The sequence below is a fragment of the Lepisosteus platostomus genome, chromosome 14 (assembly GCF_059453375.1).
Source record: "Lepisosteus platostomus isolate fLepPlt1 chromosome 14, fLepPlt1.hap1, whole genome shotgun sequence".
NCBI classification, from domain to species: Eukaryota; Metazoa; Chordata; class Actinopteri; order Semionotiformes; family Lepisosteidae; genus Lepisosteus; species Lepisosteus platostomus.
The window spans coordinates 32,091,957-32,107,201 of NC_142624.1; the positions used below are offsets into that span (position 1 = coordinate 32,091,957).

Here is a 15,245-nt window from a genome sequence, read left to right on the forward strand (position 1 = left end):
TACGTGCGTGGTATTTAATAGACTATCGTGTGCAGTAAACTAGATCTTCCGAAGGAGAACTTTCGTACAGAATTAAATAATGAATCAAATTAAGGTATTTATCATACTTCTGTACATCCTAATATTAAAACCTATATTGCAATAACATTTTAGAATGTATCCGTTTTCTCTGGTCAAGCAAACCTGATGTTTCACAGGAATGTAATGAAATAAGAAACACTAGATGTCACTCCATACAAATATTTCGCTTTAAAAAAGCGGATTGTGGCCTTAAAAAAGAAAGTTAAACGCACTGATTTGTTAAATGTTGTACAGGAGATCATTGATACTTCGCATGATAGTCCACCGTAAAATCTGGTATGAAAATATAATAATAATAATAATAATAATAATAATAATAATAATAATAATAATAAACTTTATTTTATAAAGCGCCTTTAAATGTGGCTTCTCAAAACGCTTTATGGAATGACAACAACAATAAATAAAAAGAATACACAAGATAAAACACAATTAAAATATATAGAGAGGAGACCGTGGATGGTGGTACTAAGAAAAGCAGAGGGGTGAAGAATGGAACCAGTTAAGTAAAGGTTTTTTTACTTTAAGAAGAGGGTTTTGAATCTGGATTTGAAGGAGTTTAGAGAAGGTGACTCTCTGATATCCTTGGGGAGAGAGTTCCAGAGCTTGGGGGCATAACAGGAGAAGGCCCTGTCACCCATACAATGTAGACAGGCTTGGGGGACAGTAAGGAGGGCAGAATTAGAAGAGCGAAGGTTGCGAGGTGGGGAGTAGGGAGATAATAGTTTGGACAGATACTGAGGTGCCAAGCCATGCAGACCCTTATAGGTGAGCTTGAGGATTTCAAAGTCTACACGGAATTTGACCGGAAGCCAGTGCAAGGACTCCAGGATAGGAGTAATGTGATCATTTGCACTAGACCTGGTCACTAAACCCTTTCCTACCTATATTTACATCTTAAATATTTCAATCAAGAGGGAAAGTGTTATATGTGACTAACGTTATTATATTGAAGATATATATTTCATATACTGTAGTTCCAACACGGCAACGTCATGATATTGTAATGTCGTGGGATTTTAAAGATTTCGTTTGACAGACGAAAGAGGTGTAAAGAAATGTATAAGTGCCAATCCACGTTGTTCAGGGAAGCGGTGAGATCAAATAAAACCTCAAATAAAACATGCAAATAAACATCATTGTATTTTGTTATTTACACCCCAGTATATTACCCAGAGTAAATTCATAAATGACCAGTCCGTTTTCCAGCTCTATAACGTCCTGCTTATTGACTGAGGAGTGAAAATGTTATTGAAAACCATAGTCTTGGCTCTCCTGTTCCAGGAGGTGGATCAGTACTCCTTGTTCTGCGGTCGTTATTAGAGCCATGCAGGGTGAGCCGAGTTTTGCTCCACTGAACCACGGCGTTGCAACTTTTTTCCTTATTTAACGTGGTAGCCGGGACACGGAGGTAGGGACTGTTCCGATCTTACCGCTGAGGAAAATCTCTGGTACGGTACAGGGAGTCTCGGAGCCGTTTGTCGTCATTGCAGGCATTTTGTGTTTTATCAGATACAAATAACAATAATTATCCAAAAAAAAATTACGAATGTAAAAGGGTCATGTTTATATGTTGGTCTCGTGAATTTAAATGCATCGTAAACAAAAATAAAACGGTAAAAAAATCTCAACTAAATGATCTACACGTAGTTTATTAAATGGACGCCATCCAAAACCATATCAAGATTAAAATTCGTATTACCCTTTGGGAGCATTACTGTGGTGATTTTTCACCTTGCCGCTATTTGTCTATACAATTAGGAGTAAAAGCCTAAATGACTCTATTTAGAAAGTGTGATAACACAACCGATATACTGCTTTTCCCATCCTGAGTGCTCATAAAAACTCCCAGTCTGGAGCTGTCATAAACTAATAAGAACTGCATGTGGAAGATTGGTATTTACAAAAAATAAATACCTAAGATTGCTTAGCAGTGTTCTTGAATTAATCCAAGAAACATCCATCAACAGAGTCCATAGTGCAACAGTTCACACTTGACCTAAAAAATTCATAACATTACTCAATATATTTTTAACAGGTTGAGAACATAAAAATTGAGGCAAAGTGACTGCCCTTTAGGCCACTTCTATGGTTTCTTTAAAGCTTATTTATATTGATTCTATGTGGTTTATTTTTATCATAAATGGCCAATGACCTTACAAAGCACCATAATAGAGCCCATAAACTAAAATCACCATTTTACGACACATCAGGAATTTAGCTGAAATAGTATCTAGGATTTTCACCTGGGGTATTTTCCAGTAAATACTGGAAATCAATAGATGAGAAGGAAGCAGGTATTAAAATACAAAATGATCATATGTTAAAGTAAGTGATATTGTATTTAATTTTATTCACATATTACATTTATTACGCGAGTTGCAACATAGTAATGACCAGAATTGTTGATACATGTCTTGCTAACATGTCTTTTGTTTTTCATGTGTAGTCATGTTTAAATTGCAAATGATTAGAATAATTTATTAAATTAGAAGGAATTAAATTCTATGGACCAATTGGACCAATAAACAGTTAAATGTTTCTGAGATAATACTTAGATCAGCCTCAGATGCTATCTTCTGTATTAACGCATTTCAGAGTGCAGGTACATGATACTGAGATCTGCAAAGATCTATTAATTTCAGTGAGATGGATTTTGATATTCCAAAAACATTTTAAAACTTGCAAATTGAACTTGTTTTTGCAATGCCTAACTGAATTACTGTAAGTACAGTATGCAGGCAATTGCTTTAGTTAAGAAATTTATACACTGCACATAAATGCTTATGGAGCACATTCTAAAAGAGCTCAAGAATTCTAAATAAGTGAGCTAAATAAATGTGACTTTTACTATCTCGTGTAGACATGGTTCCTGTTTAGAAGGGAAAGTTTTCTTTCATTCAAATTACACAGGAAATCCGTAAAAACAAAGCTTAGATATCATGTATTGTGTTCTATTTTTCCTTTGGAGATTGCAGTGTAAAATAACCTCCCACGCTTTGCTTTTAAATGAGATAGTCTGTTTTTATTGCGCATTGTTCTCAGGAAAGAAGGGACAGGATTCATCATTTGAATGTTGATATACCATACTTTGATGAGACACAGAAATAGCCTGTGCTTATACAATACACGAACAAGGATAAAAATAAAGCACAGCAAGGGACACAACAATCCAAAACAAAGTACTTTCACTCCATAAACTATGTCTCTTTAGATCCGGAATAAAACTGAAACATGCAATCACTTAGGTACAGTAACTTCCTTGTGTAGACCATTGCCTTTCACTCCCTGCCTCCCACTTCGAATTGCCTAACAAGAATGAAATTACTGGCATCTGACTTTTGGTTTTCTGGAGATTGAATGGTACACTTCAATCTGTGCAGTACCTTGAAATACAGCGATAGGACAGTCTTCACGTGGGTAACAAATTATCTGCTGGGTCCCACAGGCCCCTCTAGTCAGAGGACTCTTATCTCAGGCCGGTCAGACCACTTCATTGAAGGTCAGCTTCCTAGTGCAGCCAGTAAATCCCCTCCTGTTACTGGTCATTCAGTTCATGCTATCAAGCACCGGATGTGTGGTCTTTTTTTACGTAGTGGAAGATTGTTCCAGTACATTAGCAAAATCTTTTTTTTTTGCTTTTCTACAAGGTCCTGGTTACCCTTGTTGTACAGCCATTGGAACAAAAAAGGAAATGCTGTGGGATGCACCAATGATAACTTCCTGTCTTCTGTCTTTCCCCTCACACATTAATGAAAGCACCACAGTTTTTATTTACTGTATATGCCCCTTCATGCTGGACATTCACAGATTTTTCTATCTGAACTTTCACAAGACCAAAGCTGTTCTGATTGGCTCTCATGACACCTGAGTTGCAATATGTTCAGAACTCAAAGACTTGGATCTTAATTAAATACTGGAGCATACATACTGTACTGTATCTCTATTCCTGTTGTATGCAAGAGCTCCTATGAATTTCATTCGTATAAAGAGTTTGAGATGTCATAAAAGGTTGTGCATAAAATAAAAACAACAATAATGATAATTATTATTAGTAACAGTACAGTATAATACTACAGTTTAATTAATGCAGGAATTTAAAGGAAATATTCTCACCATTACAATCAGTCAAACATAATGTATAAATACCAAAATATATGACACTGCAAATGTCAGAAGGTCAATAGCTGCAAATTTGTGTATTTCTTAATTCTTTTTTGAGTATTAAAGAGTTCTTGGCTAAAACTAACTTACAGTTTAATATAACTTTTTTTCTTCCCACTCCGGACAAAAAATAAAACTACCACTTGTTAAGGAACACCCCACTGAGCACATTACTGCCCAGTGAAGCTCAGAACAGGCCAAGGTCTTAATAATAATTATAATTGCTTACACTTATATAGTGATTTTCTGGACACTCCACTCAAAGGGCATTACAGGTAATGGGGACCCCCCTCCACCACCACCAATGTGCAGCCCCACCTGACAGATACGCGTCTTCACTGCTGTAATGCAATACGTTTGAACCAGAGCCCAGTAACTGTGATTAAGTCATCCAGTGAATCTCAATAATCGTACATTTTCCTGCCAGTACCTTGCAGATATTCTCCCTCATGTGTAGCAAAATAAAGATTTGTGCTGTGATGCCCTTGTAAAACTTGTCAACAGAACATCACGGATAAGAAGTAAAAATGTCAATAGTAAAAAAAATGGTCAATCATCAGGATGTTAGCTCTGTGGCTAAGGATCTGCACCTGTGGCTGGAAGGTTGCCGGTTTGTATCCTGTGGCCAGCAGAGGAATCCTACTCTGTTGGGCCCATGAGCAAGGCCCTTAACCCCAACTGCTCCAGGGGTGCCGTATAAATGGCTGACCCTGTGCTCTGACCCCAGGCTTCTCTCTCCCCGTCTGTGTGCCTGTGTCTCTCATGGAGAGCTAGCTGGGGTATGCGAAAAAACAAATTCCTAATGCAAGAAATTCTATATGGCCAATAAAGTGATCTTATCTTAAAGCTCATTGGCTGAATCTTTTCTTAATGTAATTTACACCTGATAAGAAAATGTAATTAGGTAATGAAAACCTTATCTGTAAGAAACTTGACAAGAAAGTTCCAAAAAGAGACAGTTTCAAGAAATGGCTGGATGACATCTTTGAATCAATTAACTACTACCTATCTCAATGCTCAGCTTGATAGCCTCCTCTCGTATGTTACAGTTCTAGTGGTTCTATTAAAGATCCCTGTAGTGCTGCACCCCAATCATAGAATTCACCCCCTATTTGTACTCTATTTTGTCTGTGCATTAATCCATACTTCCTACTACCTGAAATTTGAGAATAAATCTTTTATGATTAACATCAGTCTAAATATCCCGTGCTCTGTTGTTGCCTTTTGAAAGACCTCTAACAAGTTAATTAACCAAGACCTATTTTTTTTAAAACCTATTTGTTATCTATATACAGTACATGATGCTCTAGTTCTCAAAATTGTTTCTATAACCTTGCATGTTATAGAGGTACTACCCCTTGCCTTTTGGGACTGTTGGAATTTTGTTAATAGCTTGTGAATACTTTCCATCAGGCCCTGGAGATTTATTAATTCCAAGTAGTTCAAGAACCTTTAGAATCTGCATGTTCTATGCTAATGCTATGTTGTATTACTGCAGCTTTGTCCTCTGTCTGCCTGAGCAGCGTGCAACAGGCAGAATTTATAGAGCAAGACTGTCTTCAGTATAGATGTGGCACACGTCCATTGTAGGACCAATTGATTAATATGAATCAATCAAATTGATTAATATTGATCAATCTAACCTACTGTAGCTAGTCTATGTTTTAGAAGTAAGAGAAAATGCAAGGTGCACCAGTCCAGAATCAGACCCTGGGACAAAGAGCTTTGAGGCAGGGGTTCTAACAGCTCTGCCTGTATGCTGTCGGTCCTGGCTGTTTCTGTTTTATAAAGTTTTCATATGAAGAGTCCAGGAAAGGAGCAAAGCTAAAGCCAAATGCTGGATATAAACTCTATTATCAAGTCTTCACTTGCCTTCTTAGCCAGACTCATGGAATGCATGAGAATATGATTGACTTGATGGGATAAAAGTATTGTTTTCTCTCATAGCTCTCTCACCCAAAGCTTTGAAGCCTTTTGACCCTATAAAGAGAGCATGAAGTCATTATCATTGTTTGTGCTTCCAAAAGTAGAGTGCCCTGAGACTGTGGCTGTCAGCTGTGTGCCATTTTGATGGGGGTTTGAAAGTTGCCTGGCACAATGCCCTGTCTCAGGCATTCTGTTTAATGTTACCTCCCAGAAGACATAGCTCTGAAAGTGAGCTGGAAAATTTCTGAATGATAATTATGATTATGGTCCAATAATGCATCATGTTGTGAAAGCACGTGCTTGTTAGAATTGTTCTCATGCTGCAAAAAGACCTGCTGCAAAAGGCATCATATAGGTCCGGATCTGCCTGCATCTACTGTTTACTTCAGTGTTATTTTAGAAAGAGAAAAACATTGTGGGAAACAATTTTGTACCTGTGTATACATGTAACAGATTGGTATTCTTTTAACCAGGTAAGTCAGTTGAGAATAAATTCTCGTTTATGTTAAAAAGACATGTATTCACAGAAGGCCATTTATTGGATCAAACCCACTTGAACCCTAACCAAAATTCCCTTGTTTCAGATAACATTGTTGGCAGATTTTGTTTCCCTGGGGTTTTCACCTGAAAAAAATATGATTCAAGAGCAGTTCAGAAATCAGACAGAGAAGCGGTTACAGACATTTTTAGCACATGAGAGTTCTTTCATCACCTAAGAGTTCACACATCATTTTTCTGTTCATGAACACAAGCACTGTGAGTTTATTTTATTGTGAATCTCCAACCACTCTTAAGGGGTTATTAATATGAACATCTCCAGACTACTAAAACCTAAAAAAGTACATGATGTATCTATATGCTTTCTAAATGTATAAATTAAAGCATGATTTTGGAATGATGTTTTCTCCTAGTTTATGCCCTGGCCAGATTAAATGAAGTGAAACAAAGCAATTGCACTTTTTGTGCTGCGAACAATTTAGTGACGCAGATCTTTTCTTCTCACATAGTGTTGGGCCAAATCAGTTTTGACAGCACAAATCCTTCCTGCCTGAGCTGCAAAAATATTTCAGGGGACTTTTGGAATGTGAAGTGATGTAAGATCTATTGCATGTAGCTCTGATGGTTCATGCTGGGCTTTAATACTTTTCAGGATGGAGATAAATCCTTCACACAAAACAGGAAAATGGCACCAGATTTAGTCAAAATAAGTGCAGAGAGCACAATGCCTTGTGCCAACAAGGAGAGCCTTACAAGGTAAACACGAGATAAAGTCTGAGTGTTGTATTTTGGGATTACAGTATGTGTTGAAAATAAAATGCTATGTTGGTATTTGAAACTGCCTTGTCTGTATGTTCCAAAAGTAATTTTAGATGTTTATATGACTATTCCATTCATAGGCCATTGGTGAAGAGTGACCTAGCATCCTTAACCTTGTGCTCTATACAAGGTTATTTACACTACACATTATTCAGTATAAAGTGAGAGTGATTTGGTAATTAGAAATTAAGTGTTTGTTTTTAATAACATTTTTGTAAATGCCTTGCAGTCTTTTGTGGTTGCAGTCATTTATTATTTTGTCGCGACTCAGATAAGTGCCACAGTGCCACTTCTTTGGCCTACAGAGAAACTGGATTGTATTTCTTGCCAAGAAATTGTACCAGGTTTGAGGTGATGAAGTTTATGTGAAGGTGCTCTGTTATAGAGCCAAGAACCAAGAGCCCAGCCTTTTTCCTGTTTAAATATTACACTACATTAACTTTCAAAGGTACAGATACATGCTGTGTACAAGGCCGTGGGCTGGATTTCAAGACAAATTCTGCAGTTTCTTCAAAAATAAAACTTATACAGTCTGAAAACACACTTTTAGATCTTTCTCTTTCACAGTTTCCCTTCAATGAAACACTTTTAATGTACTTTTTATTTTCACCACATCATTCATAAAATAATTCAGATTATTGTTTTTTTCAGCACATAAAAAACCCACCAGTTTTTGAAATTATTTCTTAAATTACATTGTCCACCAAAAAATATTGCCAAAAGGAGTAAGTGTTTCGTAAGAATAATTTGAAATTAACCATGTTAATTTGTAGTAAATTATTGCCACCAAGAGTCTCTTGGAAGTACAGTATAATTCATGTTATGCTTTTTAATTTAATTTAAAAAACATACATGGAAATGCTAATTTGATTGATTAATATTAATCAATTGGTCCTACAATGGACTGGTGCCACATCCATAGTGAAGACAGTCTTGTTCTCTAAATTCTGCCTGTTGCATGCTGCTCAGGCTATCAGAGGACAAAGCTGCAGTAATACAAAATAGGATTAGCATAGAACATGCAGATTCTAAAGGTACTTGAACTACTTGGAATTAATAAATCTCCAGGGCCTGATGGAAAGTATTCACAAGCTATTAACAAAATTCCAACAGTCCCAAAAGGCAAGGGGTAGTACTTCTATAACATGCAAGGTTATAGAAACAATTTTGAGAACTAGAGCATCACGTACTGTATATAGATAACAAATAGGTTTTAGAAAAAGTAGGTCTTGGTTAATTAACTTGTTAGAGTTCTTTCAAAAGGCAACAACAGAGCACGGAATATATAGAATGATGTTAATCACAAAAGATTTGTTCTCAAATTTCAGGTTGTGCTTTTATGCTGCCTCTAATATTAGTTTTTGTAGATATGAATTTTTAGAATTCTTCAAAACTAAAGTAGCAGTGTAAAAGTCAGAGAAGAGATGAAATCTCTGGGGTACAGGACTGTAGGTTCACAAAAAACACATTTAACATTAACATAAAAATCTGTACCTATTGTTAAAAACAAAATAATAATCCATTTGGACCTTTGCCATGCATGTAAAACTTGGATTTACTGCTTGAAACTGGATAAAGGTCTGCCTCTGCTATGTTTTGAAATATTTATGTTTGTGTCCCCTCGTAATTATGTGTAGTTGCTATTGTGTATTATCTTAATGACATACGTTTGTGGAGGTTTAATTACCCAATACAGTATAAAACCTATTTATAATCCATCAACAATCCAACACTTAGAAGTAGATAAACTTTGAAGAGTGGCGAATGTCAAATAGTATCTGTAGACAAAACAATATGTGGTTCATATTAATATGAAAATGTTTTTTTCCTAAATAATTCAACAATCAAACCAATGAAGATTAAGAGTACACAAGATTGGTTTCTTAGAAGTTGGTAAGCCTAATTTGAGATGTTTGTTGCTACAGGTGAGCATCTGAAGGTCTGGTTTATGTTAAACAAATTGCATTGCGAAATGGTCTGAAAATTTGAGAGTTCTAGTGTGGAGAGATGTCAAAACCTATTAACTTTAAGGCACAATAATGTATTGCCACACAGAGTTTATTTAAATGTTTTCATTTTCTGATTTGAAAAGTCAAGAGTCATATATCAGCACTTTCAAAGACCATGCGGAATTTCCTTTTCACTTTGAGAAGTTTTCTGCCTTCTTACATAAATGTAAGTGTGCATTTTCTGGTTACAAGCATGATTTTTGCCTGTAAGTGTATTAAAGCTCTTAAAACAGGTTTTATTCAATTCTCATTTTCCTCTTTACTAAAAAAAATGATGTTTTTACTATAGAAGTTCTAGATATATTTTATATAGCACCTTTAAAAACATCTAAAAGTGTTTTACAATTTATAAAAAGGACAGTTCACACAAATAAAAACTGAAGTATAAAGTAAAAAAAACAAAGCAGGTATAGATGATAAAACTATCACAAAAAACCTTTTTGAAAAGGTACATTTTTCACCTATACCTCAAAGAACATGAATTTATTTTTGGGACAGTTTGGGGACATAGCAGCCAAAGTCCCAGTAGGCCATAGAGTGTAGATGAACAGTGGGAACACATAATTAACCAGAATCAACTTGGTTAAGGTCATGTAGAGGGGAGTAAACATCATGTAACACAAGCAGATGGAATTTAAAACCAACTCAACCCAACAGGAAGCCAGTGTAAAATCTCCATGATCTAGTTAGGATTGTAGCTATCAAATTCTGAGCATATTATAAGTTCTGTAAGCGTAATTTAGTACACCCGAATCATCTGCCATCTTGAGATCATTAAAAATGTTAACAAGAGCAGATTTCATTCTATGTAATTGTCTAAGGATTGAAATGGTTTGGAAAGCTTATTTACATTGACATTTAGTTACACTGCACTTTGGAAGCAGGAAATTGTATTTGCGCAGTAGATATGGTAACACATCAAGGATTTTCCATAAAGTTCATAAAGATCAGTTCTTATTAATTAACAATAGATACAAAATTGAAATGAGAATAAAAGAGAAGGAATTTATAAGAACACATGATAGATAATTATGAAAATTACAGGATAATGCAAGTGTGTATACTACTCTAATTGCTGCTGGGGAAAAATCATGAGAAATTACAGTAAACCAAACATTACTTTATGAAACTTACAGAAAGGATGTCATATGAAAATTTTATATTCCCCTTCCATGACACCCTTAGCTACGATAGAATACTGTATAAATTGCTTTCATTTATGCAATGCTTTTGATCCCCAGTGGCCTAGAGTACTTCACATACTGTATAGCAGAGACCACACTTCTTTCACCCTTGAAGTGCACCTGGGGGACATACGGTGGACATTGTGCGCCAGCAGTATCAGAGGCTTAGTTATGTCTCGTTATGAGACCAGCTATCTAAAACTTAAGAAAGGTTACAAATGTCCTTTGGCCCATCTAGCTGTTTGTTTAGTGTTATTTCAATGAAATAAGACTGTGGTACAGATAAACAAAACTTTCACACAGACTGGCACCTGACAGGCCCTTATCTAATGACCCTGGTGTAACAGCAAAAGACTGATTTAATAATCAGTCATTCTCTAAGCTGTTTTCATTCAAACTCCAAAGACCCACAATGGGTTGAACATGCAGGGAGCATTCTCCAAACCTACAGTATTGCCAGAACTTGTGAAGCACATCATTCCCGATAAATAAAGAGAGGTGAAGCAAAACATGCAGTTTCAATTTGTTTACAATATATTGTGAAGAGTTACATGTAGACAGATTTGTCGAATTAGGCAGCCCACTCCCTGTAAAATATAAAAGTATTTGGAAAAGAGGTTTCAATGTGAGGAGGGTGAATTGGCTCTTACTAGTTTCGGATCTTTTTCACCTTGAACTTGAACAAATGTCCCCCTAAGGGACAGACAATTGAAACTGTTTTTTTTTTAAATACCCATAAAATGTTTGGAATTAACCCTTGCTTTAGTTTGTCCTGTTCCAATTTCCACTGGGTGGAGAAAGGTTCCATTTCATTGTGTTAAATATACTGTCAGCAATAACACCTTCAATGCACAGAAATGCTTAATATCCCCAATCAAAGAAATAATAATAATAATAATAATATATTTAATGAAGTGTTCGAAAACTTTTCTATCCTTTATTTTGTTCTAGTTATTTGTTCTACATTTAATTTGGGATTGTTTACCTAACAGCTCAATTTTCTAAGAACATCCTATGAGTTATTCAACTTGCATCCACTATAACTATCATGTACAATTTAGTCTTGTTTTCTGTAAGTACTTTTTTTTCTGCAACTTGTTTGTTGAAACATCAGCTATCGTAACCTGGCATGTTTTTTTCATTTGCTTTTACTGATATGCTATGTTCTTGCTGCTGTCACTAATAAAAGAATCATTAGGTCATTGCTTTTAGTGGCATTAACTTGCCAAGCACTGCCTCATGCAAGCGATACTATCTTGTGGTTCTATGTACAAAACATTCTGGTGCCAACTGTATACCACCTCAAAGTTTTGACTTAAGACTGGGATGATTTTAAGCTATAGGAATGTTTAACTGTAGAAAAACATCTCTTTTTTGTTCTCTCCCAGGCAATGAGAAAGCAAATATCTTTCAACGTTTCCTTCATCTGCCTACTTTTGTTTGTTTTTCAAGTCCCAAAAAGTAATTATTAAAACTGAAAATATTGCTTTTTTAAACAGTTGTCTCCGTATTGTCTTATTATATTGATGATTCAACAAAGTTAGTATGTCAAAATGGCTGTGCAAAACTGTCCACATACCTTAGGAACAGCATTTTGTTGGTAACTAACACTCTTCTCAGTTAAAGCTTTATATATTATTAAAGACATCAAAAGACAACTAAATATGAAACATGGAATCCTGGAACTTTTGTTGTAGCTTACCTGCACCTTCCCAGACAAACTACCATTTTATGACAATATGTTCATGTTTGAGAAATATAACACAGGTATAGTACCTGCACATTTTCCATGAGTGAAAGCTGCTAGCATTCTTTTAGTTTTCATAAAGAAACACAAAATTGGTCTGGGGTAAGGCAGCTATGCCAAAGAGCAGGGAGAGAAACATCCATTTTGGTCACTTCGAATCTGTTCACAAAATGTATTTTTTTGTCTAGAAGAAGCCATCATGTTTAACAAAGATTCAAAAGGGATGGCAGTAGAAGACAGAGTACTCATCAGAGGGTGATCTAACAAAGAAAGACAAGGGACTGAAGACAGCTGCTTTCGAAAATAACATGGCTGCCCTCTCAAGAGACAGGAAGGTTTTGTGGTCAGCCGACTGAACTCACACTGAGCCTCCCAAAAGCGTTCTATCCTTCGGAAATCCTGCAGATATTTAGGGTCAGTAGACGGTCAAGAGCTCAGTAATAAACTTGGAGAATACTAGGTATGAGGGATGACACACACCCCACTCCTTATCTTGATTAGAATGGTGGGTGAAACCAAAAACAGGGGAGATTAATCAGATGAAAAGGGAAGGAAGGAAAGAGGTAACGTAGGGTGGGGAAGAGTTCACGAAGTTTTCTTCAAGATGCTTTGAAGAAAGGAAGTGTTGTGTATTTTTGCGCGTGCCTTCAACATGACCTTTAAACCCAGGCAGCAGCATCTTAGGATGACAACCCAAAACCTGGACTAATCATCAGGAAGACGGCTGCGTGACTGTTCTTTACATTGTTGTGTTATTATTGATATCTCTTTAGAGTAACCAAAAACAACTCTCTCCTGTCGTTTGCTTAGTCTAGCAAGACGAGTGGTCTTCTAGGGTAATGCACAGAGACAACGATCTTTCTGTTTCCTCTGCAGATTCCTCAAGTGAATTCATTCAAGATGTATGTTTGAATACTGTACAATGAAGTTATCAACTCATGGTTAACCACTACAATCATTTAATTTGCACATATGTACATTTGAAGTAACATACTGTATTGAAAGACGGATTTTATTAATGAGAGAAAAGAACTGCAATCAATGGGTGCTTTTAATTAGCCACTGAAAACAATTACAAGTGAAATGTGGCTTAAAGGAGTCCATGCCAGAATAAATACTGTAGAAATGCACAGGCCTTAGTTAAGCTAGGATTTTATCCACAGAAGCAATGATGTTGTATGGAGACAATCTTTAGCTGCCAAAAGATAAGAATGTTTTTATTTATGTCTTAAGCAGTAACATGTTTTCCAGAGGTACACCCTCAGCCTATGGGCAAGTGAGGTTAAAGAGTTTTGGATATGGTTTTGAGATAAAAAAACATTAGATCATATACTGAACTATGAAGAAAAAAATAAATAGATTAAAGGACTTTTTCATGCCTGCATATAAAACCTACTTGTGTAATCTGACACTTCACATTTCAAGGTGCAAATGAAGGAGCCTTTACATGTGGTAGTAAACAATTTGAGATCTTCTGCAAGGCTGGGTAATAATCAAGTTCACATATTAAAATAAAAAAAATGTTTGTTTTTGAGGTAGCATTAACAGAATCATTTGACCATGGATTGCTTTCTCTCATATGAGACTTGCAGATACACTGAGTAGAGATCTGAAGTGAATAGAGCTTTTGTTTCTGACATTTTTGTTCTGTCTACCATTGTTTCAAAATTCAAGCCCCTTTCCATCAATACCTCCTAAATCTTTATCTTGATACGAAAGCATGAAAACGCTGTATTAGCCTATACAAAAATGATGCACACATACAGGCTGAATCTAAAAACATAACAAATGTTATAAATGAAAGGGGCCACTCTAGTCCATCTAGCTTCTTTGATTACAAGTAGCTTATCTAAGAGATCTGTGGATCTTGTCCAGCCAATTCTTGAAAGAACTTAATGTACAGGATTGGCTTCAACAGCATGGCTGGGTACAGTAGCTTGTTCAAACACAGCTGCCTCCTGTTCTCTTTTTTAAATGCTCTTCTGCCGTGTTTTTTATTCTTACTTCACTTTATTTTTAAATCCAGAGGGTTGTCTTTGAAGACAGGAAAGACTTGAAGCAAATCCGTATTGGCGTATCTCCTAGAATCCTATTACCAAGCAGATGAACCTCTAATTGAATTCTAATGATCATGTCCATAGTCTTGAGTGTAATAGAACTAAGACGTATTGGTTTATAATTGTGTGGGTCAGTTTTGTCACCCTTTTGTGGATGGATACTGCATTATCAATTCTCCAGTCACTGGATTTTAACCCATTGTTGACTACTGTTAACAATCTATGAATGATCCGTATCTATGAAATACTTCTACTTGTCTGCAGGTTTGCAGGTAAATAGTGACTGTTGGAAAAGTTTTGCTAATGGTCTTTGAATAACATCTCATGTTTCCTTAAGTGCAACTGGTAGAATACCATCAAGCCTTGGAGGTTTTTTATCTTACGTTTTTCAAATACCTGACTTGTTTTCGTCATGAGCTCTTCTTATGTTCTTAATTTGAATCTCTAAACACAGAGTACTTCAGGTTCTTCATTTGCACACCTGAAGAAGGCTCCACGGCCGAAACGTTGTGTTCTCTTTCTTCTTTTTTTCAGCATGGAATAAACCTATTACTTGTTCCTTTGCAGAGTACTCTATATGTTGGGCAAATGGAAATTTCCCTTTAAATTTGAAAAGAGAGTCACAGCAACATAGCAACTTAAATCACAGTAGCTACAGTGAGGAATATTTCAAAAAACAGAAGTTATCTCCTGGATCTTTGGGGCGCATCCTTGGGGAGAGCTGTGCTTTGGTCCTTTTCTTCTACGGCTTAGTTTATCT

The 15,245-nt window shown here is 36.0% G+C and overlaps 1 long non-coding RNA gene across 2 annotated transcripts in view; it reads left to right on the forward strand.

Moving 5' to 3' along the window:
* The window catches only part of LOC148649273 (uncharacterized), a 40,587-nt gene that overhangs the window by 6,979 nt on the left and 18,363 nt on the right, over positions 1-15,245 (forward strand). The gene's annotated exons all lie outside the window — the stretch shown is intronic.